The sequence below is a fragment of the Schistocerca cancellata genome, chromosome 1, assembly GCF_023864275.1.
Source record: "Schistocerca cancellata isolate TAMUIC-IGC-003103 chromosome 1, iqSchCanc2.1, whole genome shotgun sequence".
Classification (NCBI taxonomy): domain Eukaryota; kingdom Metazoa; phylum Arthropoda; class Insecta; order Orthoptera; family Acrididae; genus Schistocerca; species Schistocerca cancellata.
This window is the reverse complement of record NC_064626.1, coordinates 120,911,386-120,929,654: the sequence shown is the minus strand read 5'-3', so window position 1 is coordinate 120,929,654 and position 18,269 is coordinate 120,911,386.

The following is an 18,269-nucleotide window of genomic DNA, read 5'->3' as shown; positions in this document are numbered from 1 at the left end:
AGTATTCGATTCCGATGCACCATTGCAGGTTTAATGTATCCCTTGGACCTTCAAATCAACGATGAAACACAGAAATTGCATCGATATTGAATACAAAAGGCAAACTGTCGACTTATTTACAAGAGGAGTAGCTCTTCTAATAGTTGGTGCTTTGAGCCTTTCCTGGGACAGCAGTATTAGATTCCGATGCACCATTGCAGGTTCACTGTATCCCTTGGACCTTCAAATCAACGATGAGACACAGAAATTGCATCGATATTGAATACATAAGGCAAAATGTCGACTTATTTACAAGAGGAGTAACTCTTCTAATAGTTCGTGCTTTGAGCCTTTCCTGGGAGAGCAGTATTAGATTCCGATGCACCATTGCAGGTTTACTGTATCCCTGGACCTTCAAATCAACGATGAAACACAGAAATTGCATCGACATTGAATACAAAAAGCAAAATGTCGACTTATTTACAAGAGGAGTGACTCTTCTAATAGTTCGTGCTTTGAGCCTTTCCTGGGCAGCAGTATTAGATTCCGATGCACCATTGCAGGTTTACTGTATCCCTTGGACCTTCAAATCAACGATGAAACACAGAAATTGCATCGATATTGAATACAAAAGGCAAAATGTCGACTTATTTACAAGAGGAATAACTCTTCTAATAGTTCGTGCTTTTAGCCATTCCTGGGACAGCAGTATTAGATTCCGATGCACCATTGCAGGTTTACTGTATCCCTTGGACCGTCAAGTCAACCATGAAACACAGAAATTGGATCGATATTGAAAACAAAAGGAAAAATGTCGACTTATTTACAAGAGGAGTAACTCTTCTATTAGTTCGTGCTTTGAGCCTTTCCTGGGACAGCAGTATTAGATTCCGATGCACCATTGCAGGTTTACTGTATCCCTTGGACCTTCAAATCAACGATGAAACACAGAAATTGCAACGATATTGAATACAAAAGGCAAAATATCGACTTATTTATAAGAGGAGTAACTCTTCTAATAGTTCCTGTTTTGAGCCTTTCCTGGGGCAGCAGTATTATTTTCCGATGCACCATTGCAGGTTTACTGTATCCCTTGGACCTCCAAATCAACGACTAAACACAGAAATTGCATCGATACTGAATACAAAAGGCAAAATGTCGACTTATTTATAATAGGAGTAACTCTTCTAATAGTTCGTGCTTTGAGCCTTTCCTGGGTCAGCAGTATTAGATTCCGAAGCACCATTGCAGGTTTACTGTATCCGTTGGACCTTCAAATCAACGATGAAACACAGAAATTGCATCGATATTGAATACAAAAAGCAAAATGTCGACTTATTTACAAGAGGAGTACCTCTTCTAATAGTTCGTGCTTTTAGCCTTTCCTGGAAAAGCAGTATTAGATTCCGATGCAGCATTGCAGGTTTACTGTATCCCTTGGACCTTCAACTCAACGATGAAACACAGAAAATGGATCGATATTGAATACAAAAGACAAAATATCGACTTATTTATAAGAGGAGTAACTCTTCTAATAGTTCCTGTTTTAAACCTTTCCTGGGGCAGCAGTAATAGATTCCGATGCACCATTGCAGGTTTACTGTATCCCTTGGACCTTCAAATCAACGATGAAACACAGAAATTGCATCGATATTGAATAGAAAAAGCAAAATGTCGACTTATTTATAAGAGGAGTAACTCTTCTAATAGATCGTGCTTTGATCCTTTCCTGGGACAGCAGTATTAGATTCCGATGCACCATTGCCGGTTTACTGTATCCCTTGGACCTTCAAATCAACGATGAAGCACAGATATTGCATCGATATTGAATACAAAAGGCAAAATGTCGACTTATTTACAAGAGCAGTAATTCTTCTAATAGTTCGTGCTTTGAGCCTTTCCTGGGACAGCAGTATTAGATTCCGATGCACCATTGCAGGTTTACTGTATCCCTTAGACCTTCAAATCAACGATGAAACACAGAAATTGCATCGATATTGAATACAAAAAGCAAAATGTCGACTTATTTACAAGAGGAGTAACTCTTCTAATAGTTCGTGCTTTGAGCCTTTCCTGGGACAGCAGTATTAGATTCCGATGCACCATTGTTGCAGGTTTACGGTATCCCTAAGACCTTCAAATCAACGATGAAACACAGAAATTGCATCGATATTAAATACAAAAGGCAAAATGTCGACTTATTTACAAGAGGAGTAACTCTTCTAATAGTTCGTGCTTTGAGCTTCTCCTGGGACAGCAGTATTAGATTCCGATGCACCATTGCAGGTTTACTGTATCCCTTGGACCTTCAAATCAACGATGAAACACAGAAATTGCATCGATATTGAATACAAAAGGCAAAATGTCGACTTATTTATAAGAGCAGTAACTCTTCTAGTAGTTCGTGCTTTGAGCCTTTCCTGGGACAGCAGTATTAGATTTCGATGCACCATTGCAGGTTTACTGTATCCCTTGGACCTTCAAATCAACGATGAAACACAGAAATTGCATCGATATTGAACAGAAAAGGCAAAATATCGACTTATTTATAAGAGGAGTAACTCTTGTAATAGTTCGTGCTTTGAGCCTTTCCTAGGACAGCAGTATTAGATTCCGATGCACCATTGCAGATTTACTGTATCCCTTGGACCTTCAAATCAACGATGAAACACAGAAATTGCATCGATATTGAATACAAGAGGCAAAATGTCGACTTAATTGCAAGAGGAGTAACTCTTCTAATAGTTCGTGCTTTGAGCTTCTCCTGGAACAGCAGTATTAGATTCCGATGCACCATTGCAGGTTTACTGTATCCCTTGGACCTTCAAATCAACGCTGAAACACAGAAATTGCATCGATATTGAATACAAAAGGAAAAATATCGACTAATTTATAAGAGGAGTAATTCTTCTAATAGTTCAGGATTTGAGCCTTTCCTGGGTCAGCAGTATTAGATTTCGATGCACCATTGCAGGTTTACAGTATCCCCTGGACCTTTAAATCAACGATGAAACACAGAAATTGCATCGATATTGAATACAAAAGCCAAAATGTCGGCTTATTTCTAAGAGGAGTAACTCTTCTAATAGTTCGTGCTTTTAGCCTTTCCTGGGACAGCAGTATTAGATTCCGATGCACCATTGCAGGTTTACTGTATCCCTTGGACCTTCAAATCAACGACGAAACACAGAAATTGCATCGATATTGAATACAAAAGGCAAAATGTCGACTTATTTACAAGAGGATTAACTCTTCTAATAGTTCGTGCATTGAGGCTTTCCTGGGACAGCAGTATTAGATTTTGATGCACCATTGCAGGTTTACTGTATACCCCTTGGACCTTCAAATCAACGATGAAACACAGAAATTACATCGATATTGAATACAAAAGGCAAACTGTCGACTTACTTACAAGAGGAGTAACTCTTCTAATAGTTCGTGCTTTGAGCCTTTCCTGGGACAGCAGTATTGGATTCCGATGCACCATTGTAGGTTTACTGTATCCCTTGGACCTTCAAATCAACGATGAAACACAGAAATTGCATTGATATTGAATACAAAAAGCAAAATGTCGACTTATTTACAAGAGGAGTAACTCTTCTAATAGTTCGTGCTTTTAGCGTTTCCTGGGACAGCAGTATTTGATTCCGATGCACCATTGCAGGTTTACTGTATCCCTTGGACCTTCTAATCAACGTTGAAACACAGAAATTGCATCGATATTGAAAACAAAAGGCAAAATGTCGACTTATTTACACGAGGAGTAACTCTTCTAATAGTTCGTGCTTTGAGCCTTTCCTGGGACAGCAGTATTAGATTCCGATGCACCAATGTTGCAGGTTTACGGTATCCCTAGGACCTTCAAATCAACTATGAAACACAGAAATTGCATCGATATTCAATACAAAACGCGAAATGTCGACTTATTTACAAGAGGAGTAACTCTTCTAATAGTTCGTGCTTTTAGCCTTTCCTGGGACAGCAGTATTAGATTTCGATGCACCATTGCAGGTTTACTGTATCCCTTGGACCTTCAAATCAACGATGAAACACAGAAATTGCATCGATATTGAATACAAAAGCCAAAATGTCGACTTATTTACAAGAGGAGTAACTCTTCTAATAGTTCGTGCTTTGAGCCTTTCCTGAGACAGCAGTATTAGAATCCGGTGCACCATTGCAGGTTTACTGTATCCCGTGGACCTTCAAATCAACGATGAACCACAGAAATTGCATCGATATTGAATACAAAACTCAAAATGTCGACTTATTTACAAGAGGAGTAACTCTTCTAATAGTTCGTGCTTTGAGCCTTTCCTGGGACAGCAGTATTAGATTCCGATGCATCTTGCAGATTTACTGTATCCCTTGGACCTTCAAATCAACGATGAAACCCAGAAATTGCATCGATATAGATTACAAAAGGCAAAATGTCGACTTATTTACAAGAGGAGTAACACTTCTAATAGTTCGTGCTTTGAGCCTTTCCTGGGACTGCAGTATTAGATTCCGAAGCACCATTGTTGCAGGTTTACGGTATCCCTAAGACCTTCAAATCAACGATGAAACACAGAAATTGCATCGATATTGAATACAAAAGGCAAAATGTCGACTTATTTACAAGAGGAGTAACTCTTCTAATAGTTCTTGCTTTGAGCCTTTCCTGGGACAGCAGTATTAGAATCCGATGCACCATTGCAGGTTTACTGTATCCCTTGGACCTTCAAATCAACGATGAAACACAGAAATTGCATCGATATTGAATACAAAAGGCATAATGTCGACTTATTTACAAGAGGAGTAACTGTTCTAATAGTTCGTGCTTTGAGCCTTTCCTGTGACAGCAGTATTAGATTCCGATGCACCATTGCAGGTTTACTGTATCCCTTGGACCTTCAAATCAACGATGAAACACAGAAATTGCATCGATATTGAATACAAAAGGCAAACTGTCGATTTATTTACAAGAGGAGTAACTCTTCTAATAGTTCGTGCTTTGAGCCGTTACTGGGGCAGCAGTACTGGATTCCGATGCATCATTGTAGGTTTACTGTATCCCTTGGACCTTCAAATCAACGATGAAACACAGAAATTGCATCGATATTGAATACAAAAGGCAAACTGTCGACTTATTTACAAGAGGAGTAACTCTTCTAATAATTCTTGCTTTCAGCCTTTCCTGGGACAGCAGTATTAGATTCCGATGCACCATTGCAGGTTTACTGTATCCCTTGGACCTTCAAATCAACGATGAAACACAGAAATTGCATCGATATTGAATACAAAAGGCAAAATGTCGACTTATTTATAAGAGCAGTAACTCTTCTAATAGTTCGTGCTTTGAGCCTTTCCTGGGACAGCAGTATTAGATTTCGATGCACCATTGCAGGTTTACTGTATTCCTTGGACCTTCAAATCAACGATGAAACACAGAAATTGCATCGATATTGAACAGAAAAGGCAAAATATCGACTTATTTATAAGAGGAGTAACTCTTGTAATAGTTCGTGCTTTGAGCTTCTCCTGGAACAGCAGTATTAGATTCCGATGCACCATTGCAGATTTACTGTATCCCTTGGACCTTCAAATCAACGATGAAACACAGAAATTGCATCGATATTGAATACAAGAGGCAAAATGTCGACTTAATTGCAAGAGGAGTAACTCTTCTAATAGTTCGTGCTTTGAGCTTCTCCTGGAACAGCAGTATTAGATTCCGATGCACCATTGCAGGTTTACTGTATCCCTTGGACCTTCAAATCAACGCTGAAACACAGAAATTGCATCGATATTGAATACAAAAGGAAAAATATCGACTAATTTATAAGAGGAGTAATTCTTCTAATAGTTCAGGATTTGAGCCTTTCCTGGGTCAGCAGTATTAGATTTCGATGCACCATTGCAGGTTTACTGTATCCCCTGGACCTTTAAATCGACGATGAAACACAGAAATTGCATCGATATTGAATACAAAAGCCAAAATGTCGGCTTATTTCTAAGAGGAGTAACTCTTCTAATAGTTCGTGCCTTTAGCCTTTCCTGGGACAGCAGTATTAGATTCCGATGCACCATTGCAGGTTTACTGTATCCCTTGGACCTTCAAATCAACGACGAAACACAGAAATTGCATCGATATTGAATACAAAAGGCAAAATGTCGACTTATTTACAAGAGGATTAACTCTTCTAATAGTTCGTGCATTGAGGCTTTCCTGGGACAGCAGTATTAGATTCCGATGCACCATTGCAGGTTTACTGTATCCCTTGGACCTTCAAATCAACGATGAAACACAGAAATTACATCGATATTGAATACAAAAGGCAAACTGTCGACTTACTTACAAGAGGAGTAACTTTTCTAATAGTTCGTGCTTTGAGCCTTTCCTGGGACAGCAGTATTGGATTCCGATGCACCATTGTAGGTTTACTGTATCCCTTGGACCTTCAAATCAACGATGAAACACAGAAATTGCATTGATATTGAATACAAAAAGCAAAATGTCGACTGATTTAAAAGAGGAGTAACTCTTCTAATAGTTCGTGCTTTTAGCCTTTCCTGGGACAGCAGTATTAGATTCCGATGCACCATTGCAGGTTTACTGTATCCCTTGGACCTTCTAATCAACGTTGAAACACAGAAATTGCATCGATATTGAAAACAAAAGCCAAAATGTCGACTTATTTACAAGAGGAGTAACTCTTCTAATAGTTCGTGCTTTGAGCCTTTCCTGGGACAGCAGTATTAGATTCCGATGCAACAATGTTGCAGGTTTACGGTATCCCTAGGACCTTCAAATCAACTATGAAACACAGAAATTGCATCGATATTGAATACAAAAGGAAAAATGTCGACTTATTTACAAGAGGAGTATCCTCTAATAGTTCGTGCTTTGAGCCTTTCCTGGGACAGCAGTATTAGATTCCGATGCATCTTGCAGTTTTACTGTATCCCTTGGACCTTCAAATCAACGATAAAACACAGAAATTGCATCGATATAGAATACAAAAGGCAAAATGTCGACTTATTTACAAGAGGAGTAACTTTTCTAATAGTTTGTGCTTTGAGCCTTTCCTGAGACAGCAGTATTAGAATCCGGTGCACCATTGCAGGTTTACTGTATCCCGTGGACCTTCAAATCAACGATGAACCACAGAAATTGCATCGATATTGAATACAAAACTCAAAATGTCGACTTATTTACAAGAGGAGTAACTCTTCTAATAGTTCGTGCTTTGAGCCTTTCCTGGGACAGCAGTATTAGATTCCGATGCATCTTGCAGATTTACTGTATCCCTTGGACCTTCAAATCAACGATGAAAGACAGAAATTGCATCGATATAGAATACAAAAGGCAAAATGTCGACTTATTTACAAGAGGAGTAACTCTTCTAATAGTTCGTGCTTTGAGCCTTTCCTGGGACAGCAGTATTAGATTCCGATGCATCTTGCAGATTTACTGTATCCCTTGGACCTTCAAATCAACGATGAAACACAGAAATTGCATCGATATAGAATACAAAAGGCAAAATGTCGACTTATTTACAAGAGGAGTAACACTTCTAATAGTTCGTGCTTTGAGCCTTTCCTGGGACTGCAGTATTAGATTCCGAAGCACCATTGTTGCAGGTTTACGGTATCCCTAAGACCTTCAAATCAACGATGAAACACAGAAATTGCATCGATATTGAATACAAAAGCCAAAATGTCGACTTATTTACAAGAGGAGTAACTCTTCTAATAGTTCTTGCTTTGAGCCTTTCCTGGGACAGCAGTATTAGAATCCGATGCACCATTGCAGGTTTACTGTATCCCTTGGACCTTCAAATCAACTATGAAACACAGAAATTGCATCGATATTGAATACAAAACGCAAAATGTCGACTTATTTACAAGAGGAGTAACTCTTCTAATAGTTCGTGCTTTGAGCCTTTCCTGGGACAGCAGTATTAGATTCCGATGCATCTTGCAGATTTACTGTATCCCTTGGACCTTCAAATCAACGATGAAACACAGAAATTGCATCGATATTGAATACAAATGGCAAAATGTCGACTTATTTACAGGAGGAGTAACTCTTCTAATAATTCCTGCTTTGAGCCTTTCCTGGGACAGCAGTATTAGATTCCGATGCACCATTGCAGATTTACTGTATCCCTTGGACCTTCAAATCAACGATGAAACACAGAAATTGCATCGATATTGAATACAAAAGGCATAATGTCGACTTATTTACAAGAGGAGTAACTGTTCTAATAGTTCGTGCTTTGAGCCTTTCCTGTGACAGCAGTATTAGATTCCGATGCACCATTGCAGGTTTACTGTATCCCTTGGACCTTCAAATCAACGATGAAACACAGAAATTGCATCGATATTGAATACAAAAGGCAAACTGTCGATTTATTTACAAGAGGAGTAACTCTTCTAATAGTTCGTGCTTTGAGCCGTTACTGGGGCAGCAGTACTGGATTCCGATGCACCATTGTAGGTTTACTGTATCCCTTGGACCTTCAAATCAACGATGAAACACAGAAATTGCATCGATATTGAATACAAAAGGCAAACTGTCGACTTATTTACAAGAGGAGTAACTCTTCTAATAATTCTTGCTTTCAGCCTTTCCTGGGACAGCAGTATTAGATGCCGATGCACCATTGCAGGTTTACTGTATCCCTTGGACCTTCAAATCAACGATGAAACACAGAAATTGCATCGATATTGAATACAAAAGGCAAAATGTCGACTTATTTATAAGAGCAGTAACTCTTCTAATAGTTCGTGCTTTGAGCTTCTCCTGGAACAGCAGTATTAGATTCCGATGCACCATTGCAGGTTTACTGTATCCCTTGGACCTTCAAATCAACGCTGAAACACAGAAATTGCATCGATATTGAATACAAAAGGAAAAATATCGACTAATTTATAAGAGGAGTAATTCTTCTAATAGTTCAGGATTTGAGCCTTTCCTGGGTCAGCAGTATTAGATTTCGATGCACCATTGCAAGTTTACTGTATCCCCTGGACCTTTAAATCAACGATGAAACACAGAAATTGCATCGATATTGAATACAAAAGCCAAAATGTCGGCTTATTTCTAAGAGGAGTAACTCTTCTAATAGTTCGTGCTTTTAGCCTTTCCTGGGACAGCAGTATTAGATTCCGATGCACCATTGCAGGTTTACTGTATCCCTTCGACCTTCAAATCAACGACGAAACACAGAAATTGCATCGATATTGAATACAAAAGGCAAAATGTCGACTTATTTACAAGAGGATTAACTCTTCTAATAGTTCGTGCATTGAGGCTTTCCTGGGACAGCAGTATTAGATTCCGATGCACCATTGCAGGTTTACTGTATCCCTTGGACCTTCAAATCAACGATGAAACACAGAAATTACATCGATATTGAATACAAAAGGCAAACTGTCGACTTACTTACAAGAGGAGTAACTCTTGTAATAGTTCGTGCTTTGAGCCTTTCCTGGGACAGCAGTATTGGATTCCGATGCACCATTGTAGGTTTACTGTATCCCTTGGACCTTCAAATCAACGATGAAACACAGAAATTGCATTGATATTGAATACAAAAAGCAAAATGTCGACTTATTTAAAAGAGGAGTAACTCTTCTAATAGTTCGTGCTTTTAGCCTTTCCTGGGACAGCAGTATTAGATTCCGATGCACCATTGCAGGTTTACTGTATCCCTTGGACCTTCTAATCAACGTTGAAACACAGAAATTGCATCGATATTGAAAACAAAAGGCAAAATGTCGACTTATTTACAAGAGGAGTAACTCTTCTAATAGTTCGTGCTTCGAGCCTTTCCTGGGACAGCAGTATTAGATTCCGATGCACCATTGTTGCAGGTTTACGGTATCCCTAGGACCTTCAAATCAACTATGAAACACAGAAATTGCATCGATATTGAATACAAAAGGCAAAATGTCGACTTATTTACAAGAGGAGTAACTCTTCTAATAGTTCTTGCTTTGAGCCTTTCCTGGGACAGCAGTATTAGAATCCGATGCACCATTGCAGGTTTACTGTATCCCTTGGACCTTCAAATCAACTATGAAACACAGAAATTGCGTCGATATTCAATACAAAACGCAAAATGTCGACTTATTTACAAGAGGAGTAACTCTTCTAATAGTTCGTGCTTTGAGCCTTTCCTGGGACAGCAGTATTAGATTCCGATGCATCTTGCAGATTTACTGTATCCCTTGGACCTTCAAATCAACGATGAAACACAGAAATTGCATCGATATTGAATACAAATGGCAAAATGTCGACTTATTTACAGGAGGAGTAACTCTTCTAATAATTCCTGCTTTGAGCCTTTCCTGGGACAGCAGTATTAGATTCCGATGCACCATTGCAGATTTACTGTATCCCTTGGACCTTCAAATCAACGATGAAACACAGAAATTGCATCGATATTGAATACAAGAGGCATAATGTCGACTTATTTACAAGAGGAGTAACTGTTCTAATAGTTCGTGCTTTGAGCCTTTCCTGTGACAGCAGTATTAGATTCCGATGCACCATTGCAGGTTTACTGTATCCCTTGGACCTTCAAATCAACGATGAAACACAGAAATTGCATCGATATTGAATACAAAAGGCAAACTGTCGATTTATTTACAAGAGGAGTAACTCTTCTAATAGTTCGTGCTTTGAGCCGTTACTGGGGCAGCAGTACTGGATTCCGATGCACCATTGTAGGTTTACTGTATCCCTTGGACCTTCAAATCAACGATGAAACACAGAAATTGCATCGATATTGAATACAAAAGGCAAACTGTCGACTTATTTACAAGAGGAGTAACTCTTCTAATAATTCTTGCTTTCAGCCTTTCCTGGGACAGCAGTATTAGATTCCGATGCACCATTGCAGGTTTACTGTATCCCTTGGACCTTCAAATCAACGATGAAACACAGAAATTGCATCGATATTGAATACAAAAGGCAAAATGTCGACTTATTTATAAGAGCAGTAACTCTTCTAATAGTTCGTGCTTTGAGCTTCTCCTGGAACAGCAGTATTAGATTCCGATGCACCATTGCAGGTTTACTGTATCCCTTGGACCTTCAAATCAACGCTGAAACACAGAAATTGCATCGATATTGAATACAAAAGGAAAAATATCGACTAATTTATAAGAGGAGTAATTCTTCTAATAGTTCAGGATTTGAGCCTTTCCTGGGTCAGCAGTATTAGATTTCGATGCACCATTGCAAGTTTACTGTATCCCCTGGACCTTTAAATCAACGATGAAACACAGAAATTGCATCGATATTGAATACAAAAGCCAAAATGTCGGCTTATTTCTAAGAGGAGTAACTCTTCTAATAGTTCGTGCTTTTAGCCTTTCCTGGGACAGCAGTATTAGATTCCGATGCACCATTGCAGGTTTACTGTATCCCTTCGACCTTCAAATCAACGACGAAACACAGAAATTGCATCGATATTGAATACAAAAGGCAAAATGTCGACTTATTTACAAGAGGATTAACTCTTCTAATAGTTCGTGCATTGAGGCTTTCCTGGGACAGCAGTATTAGATTCCGATGCACCATTGCAGGTTTACTGTATCCCTTGGACCTTCTAATCAACGTTGAAACACAGAAATTGCATCGATATTGAAAACAAAAGGCAAAATGTCGACTTATTTACAAGAGGAGTAACTCATCTAATAGTTCGTGCTTTTAGCGTTTCCTGGGACAGCAGTATTAGATTCCGATGCACCATTGTTGCAGGTTTACGGTATCCCTAGGACCTTCAAATCAACTATGAAACACAGAAATTGCATCGATATTGAATACAAAAGGCAAAATGTCGACTTATTTACAAGAGGAGTAACTCTTCTAATAGTTCGTGCTTTGAGCCTTTCCTGGGACAGCAGTATTAGATTCCGATGCAGCGTTGTAGGTTTACTGTATTCCTTGGACCTTCAAATCAACGATGAAACACAGAAATTGCATCGATATTCAATACAAAACGCGAAATGTCGACTTATTTACAAGAGGAGTAACTCTTCTAATAGTTCGTGCTCTTAGCCTTTCCTGGGACAGCAGTATTAGATTTCGATGCACCATTGCAGGTTTACTGTATCCCTTGGACCTTCAAATCAACGATGAAACACAGAAATTGCATCGATATTGAATACAAAAGCCAAAATGTCGACTTATTTACAAGAGGAGTAACTCTTCTAATAGTTTGTGCTTTGAGCCTTTCCTGAGACAGCAGTATTAGAATCCGGTGCACCATTGCAGGTTTACTGTATCCCGTGGACCTTCAAATCAACGATGAACCACAGAAATTGCATCGATATTGAATACAAAACTCAAAATGTCGACTTATTTACAAGAGGAGTAACTCTTCTAATAGTTCGTGCTTTGAGCCTTTCCTGGGACAGCAGTATTAGATTCCGATGCATCTTGCAGATTTACCGTATCCCTTGGACCTTCAAATCAACGATGAAACACAGAAATTGCATCGATATAGAGTACAAAAGGCAGAATGTCGACTTATTTACAAGAGGAGTAACACTTCTAATAGTTCGTGCTTTGAGCCTTTCCTGGGACTGCAGTATTAGATTCCGAAGCACCATTGTTGCAGGTTTACGGTATCCCTAAGACCTTCAAATCAACGATGAAACACAGAAATTGCATCGATATTGAATACAAAAGGCAAATTGTCGACTTATTTACAAGAGGAGTAACTCTTCTAATAGTTCTTGCTTTGAGCCTTTCCTGGGACAGCAGTATTAGAATCCGATGCACCATTGCAGGTTTACTGTATCCCTTGGACCTTCAAATCAACTATGAAACACAGAAATTGCATCGATATTGAATACAAAACGCAAAATGTCGACTTATTTACAAGAGGAGTAACTCTTCTAATAGTTCGTGCTTTGAGCCTTTCCTGGGACAGCAGTATTAGATTCCGATGCATCTTGCAGATTTACTGTATCCCTTGGACCTTCAAATCAACGATGAAACACAGAAATTGCATCGATATTGAATACAAATGGCAAAATGTCGACTTATTTACAGGAGGAGTAACTCTTCTAATAATTCCTGCTTTGAGCCTTTCCTGGGACAGCAGTATTAGATTCCGATGCACCATTGCAGATTTACTGTATCCCTTGGACCTTCAAATCAACGATGAAACACAGAAATTGCATCGATATTGAATACAAAAGGCATAATGTCGACTTATTTACAAGAGGAGTAACTCTTCTAATAGTTCGTGCTTTGAGCCTTTCCTGTGACAGCAGTATTAGATTCCAATGCACCATTGCAGGTTTACTGTATCCCTTGGACCTTCAAATCAACGATGAAACACAGAAATTGCATCGATATTGAATACAAAAGGCAAACTGTCGATTTATTTACAAGAGGAGTAACTCTTCTAATAGTTCGTGCTTTGAGCCGTTACTGGGGCAGCAGTACTGGATTCCGATGCACCATTGTAGGTTTACTGTATCCCTTGGACCTTCAAATCAACGATGAAACACAGAAATCGCATCGATATTGAATACAAAAGGCAAAATGTCGACTTAATTGCAAGAGGAGTAACTCTTCTAATAGTTCGTGCTTTTAGCCTTTCCTGGGACAGCAGTATTAGATTCCGATGCACCATTGCAGGTTTACTGTATCCCTTGGACCTTCAAATCAACGATGAAACACAGAAATTGCATCGATATTGAATACAAAAGGCAAAATGTTGACTTATTTACAAGAGGAGTAACTCTTCTAATAGTTCGTGCTTTGAGCCTTTCCTGGGACAGCAGTATTAGATTCCGATGCACCATTGCAGGTTTACTGTATCCCTTGGACCTTCAAATCAACGATGAAACACAGAAATTGCATCGATATTGAATACAAAAGGAAAAATGTCGACTTATTTACAAGAGGAGTAACTTCTAATAGTTCGTGCTTTGAGCCTTTCCTGGGACAGCAGTATTAGATTCCGATGCATCTTGCTGTTTTACTGTATCCCTTGGACCTTCAAATCAACGATAAAACACAGAAATTGCATCGATATAGAATACAAAAGGCAAAATGTCGACTTATTTACAAGAGGAGTAACTTTTCTAATAATTCCTGCTTTCAGCCTTTCCTGGGACAGCAGTATTAGATTCCGATGCACCATTGCAAATTTACTGTATCCCTTGGACCTTCAAATCAACGATGAAACACAGAAATTGCATCGATATTGAATACAAAAGGCAAACTGTCGACTTATTTACAAGAGGAGCAACTCTTCTAATAATTCTTGCTTTCAGCCTTTCCTGGGACAGCAGTATTAGATTCCGATGCACCATTGCAGGTTTACTGTATCCCTTGGACCTTCAAATCAACGATGAAACACAGAAATTGCATCGATATTGAATACAAAAGGCAAAATGTCGACTTATTTATAAGAGCAGTAACTCTTCTAATAGTTCGTGCTTTTAGCCTTTCCTGGGACAGCAGTATTAGATTCCGATGCACCATTGTTGCAGGTTTACGGTATCCCTAGGACCTTCAAAACAACTATGAAACACAGAAATTGCATCGATATTGAATACAAAAGGCAAAATGTCGACTTATTTACAAGAGGAGTAACTCTTCTAATAGTTCGTGCTTTGAGCCTTTCCTGGGACAGCAGTATTAGATTCCGATGCAGCATTGTAGGTTTACTGTATTCCTTGGACCTTCAAATCAACGATGAAACACAGAAATTGCATCGATATTCAATACAAAACGCGAAATGTCGACTTATTTACAAGAGGAGTAACTCTTCTAATAGTTCGTGCTCTTAGCCTTTCCTGGGACAGCAGTATTAGATTTCGATGCACCATTGCAGGTTTACTGTATCCCTTGGACCTTCAAATCAACGATGAAACACAGAAATTGCATCGATATTGAATACAAAAGCCAAAATGTCGACTTATTTACAAGAGGAGTAACTCTTCTAATAGTTCGTGCTTTGAGCCTTTCCTGAGACAGCAGTATTAGAATCCGGTGCACCATTGCAGGTTTACTGTATCCCGTGGACCTTCAAATCAACGATGAACCACAGAAATTGCATCGATATTGATTACAAAACTCAAAATGTCGACTTATTTACAAGAGGAGTAACTCTTCTAATAGTTCGTGCTTTGAGCCTTTCCTGGGACAGCAGTATTAGATTCCGATGCATCTTGCAGATTTACCGTATCCCTTGGACCTTCAAATCAACGATGAAACACAGAAATTGCATCGATATAGAATACAAAAGGCAAAATGTCGACTTATTTACAAGAGGAGTAACACTTCTAATAGTTCGTGCTTTGAGCCTTTCCTGGGACTGCAGTATTAGATTCCGAAGCACCATTGTTGCAGGTTTACGGTATCCCTAAGACCTTCAAATCAACGATGAAACACAGAAATTGCATCGATATTGAATACAAAAGGCAAAATGTCGACTTATTTACAAGAGGAGTAACTCTTCTAATAGTTCTTGCTTTGAGCCTTTCCTGGGACAGCAGTATTAGAATCCGATGCACCATTGCAGGTTTACTGTATCCCTTGGACCTTCAAATCAACTATGAAACACAGAAATTGCATCGATATTGAATACAAAACGCAAAATGTCGACTTATTTACAAGAGGAGTAACTCTTCTAATAGTTCGTGCTTTGAGCCTTTCCTGGGACAGCAGTATTAGATTCCGATGCATCTTGCAGATTTACTGTATCCCTTGGACCTTCAAATCAACGATGAAACATAGAAATTGCATCGATATTGAATACAAATGGCAAAATGTCGACTTATTTACAGGAGGAGTAACTCTTCTAATAATTCCTGCTTTGAGCCTTTCCTGGGACAGCAGTATTAGATTCCGATGCACCATTGCAGATTTACTGTATCCCTTGGACCTTCAAATCAACGATGAAACACAGAAATTGCATCGATATTGAATACAAAAGGCATAATGTCGACTTATTTACAAGAGGAGTAACTCTTCTAATAGTTCGTGCTTTGAGCCTTTCCTGTGACAGCAGTATTAGATTCCAATGCACCATTGCAGGTTTACTGTATCCCTTGGACCTTCAAATCAACGATGAAACACAGAAATTGCATCGATATTGAATACAAAAGGCAAACTGTCGATTTATTTACAAGAGGAGTAACTCTTCTAATAGTTCGTGCTTTGAGCCGTTACTGGGGCAGCAGTACTGGATTCCGATGCACCATTGTAGGTTTACTGTATCCCTTGGACCTTCAAATCAACGATGAAACACAGAAATCGCATCGATATTGAATACAAAAGGCAATATGTCGACTTAATTGCAAGAGGAGTAACTCTTCTAATAGTTCGTGCTTTTAGCCTTTCCTGGGACAGCAGTATTAGATTCCGATGCACCATTGCAGGTTTACTGTATCCCTTGGACCTTCAAATCAACGATGAAACACAGAAATTGCATCGATATTGAATACAAAAGGCAAAATGTTGACTTATTTACAAGAGGAGTAACTCTTCTAATAGTTCGTGCTTTGAGCCTTTCCTGGGACAGCAGTATTAGATTCCGATGCACCATTGCAGGTTTACTGTATCCCTTGGACCTTCAAATCAACGATGAAACACAGAAATTGCATCGATATTGAATACAAAAGGAAAAATGTCGACTTATTTACAAGAGGAGTAACCTCTAATAGTTCGTGCTTTGAGCCTTTCCTGGGACAGCAGTATTAGATTCCGATGCATCTTGCAGTTTTACTGTATCCCTTGGACCTTCAAATCAACGATAAAACACAGAAATTGCATCGATATAGAATACAAAAGGCAAAATGTCGACTTATTTACAAGAGGAGTAACTTTTCTAATAATTCCTGCTTTCAGCCTTTCCTGGGACAGCAGTATTAGATTCCGATGCACCATTGCAAATTTACTGTATCCCTTGGACCTTCAAATCAACGATGAAACACAGAAATTGCATCGATATTGAATACAAAAGGCAAACTGTCGACTTATTTACAAGAGGAGCAACTCTTCTAATAATTCTTGCTTTCAGCCTTTCCTGGGACAGCAGTATTAGATTCCGATGCACCATTGCAGGTTTACTGTATCCCTTGGACCTTCAAATCAACGATGAAACACAGAAATTGCATCGATATTGAATACAAAAGGCAAAATGTCGACTTATTTATAAGAGCAGTAACTCTTCTAATAGTTCGTGCTTTGAGCCTTTCCTGGGACAGCAGTATTAGATTTCGATGCACCATTGCAGGTTTACTGTATCCCTTGGACCTTCAAATCAACGATGAAACACAGAAATTGCATCGATATTGAATACAAAAGCCAAAATGTCGACTTATTTACAAGAGGAGTAACTCTTCTAATAGTTTGTGCTTTGAGCCTTTCCTGGGACTGCAGTATTAGATTCCGAAGCACCATTGTTGCAGGTTTACGGTATCCCTAAGACCTTCAAATCAACGATGAAACACAGAAATTGCATCGATATTGAATACAAAAGGAAAAATGTCGACTTATTTACAAGAGGAGTATCCTCTAATAGTTCGTGCTTTGAGCCTTTCCTGGGACAGCAGTATTAGATTCCGATGCATCTTGCAGTTTTACTGTATCCCTTGGACCTTCAAATCAACGATAAAACACAGAAATTGCATCGATATAGAATACAAAAGGCAAAATGTCGACTTATTTACAAGAGGAGTAACTTTTCTAATAGTTTGTGCTTTGAGCCTTTCCTGAGACAGCAGTATTAGAATCCGGTGCACCATTGCAGGTTTACTGTATCCCGTGGACCTTCAAATCAACGATGAACCACAGAAATTGCATCGATATTGAATACAAAACTCAAAATGTCGACTTATTTACAAGAGGAGTAACTCTTCTAATAGTTCGTGCTTTGAGCCTTTCCTGGGACAGCAGTATTAGATTCCGATGCATCTTGCAGATTTACTGTATCCCTTGGACCTTCAAATCAACGATGAAAGACAGAAATTGCATCGATATAGAATACAAAAGGCAAAATGTCGACTTATTTACAAGAGGAGTAACTCTTCTAATAGTTCGTGCTTTGAGCCTTTCCTGGGACAGCAGTATTAGATTCCGATGCACCATTGCAGGTTTACTGTATCCCTTGGACCTTCAAATCAACGATGAAACACAGAAATTGCATCGATATTGAATACAAAAGGAAAAATGTCGACTTATTTACAAGAGGAGTAACCTCTAATAGTTCGTGCTTTGAGCCTTTCCTGGGACAGCAGTATTAGATTCCGATGCATCTTGCAGT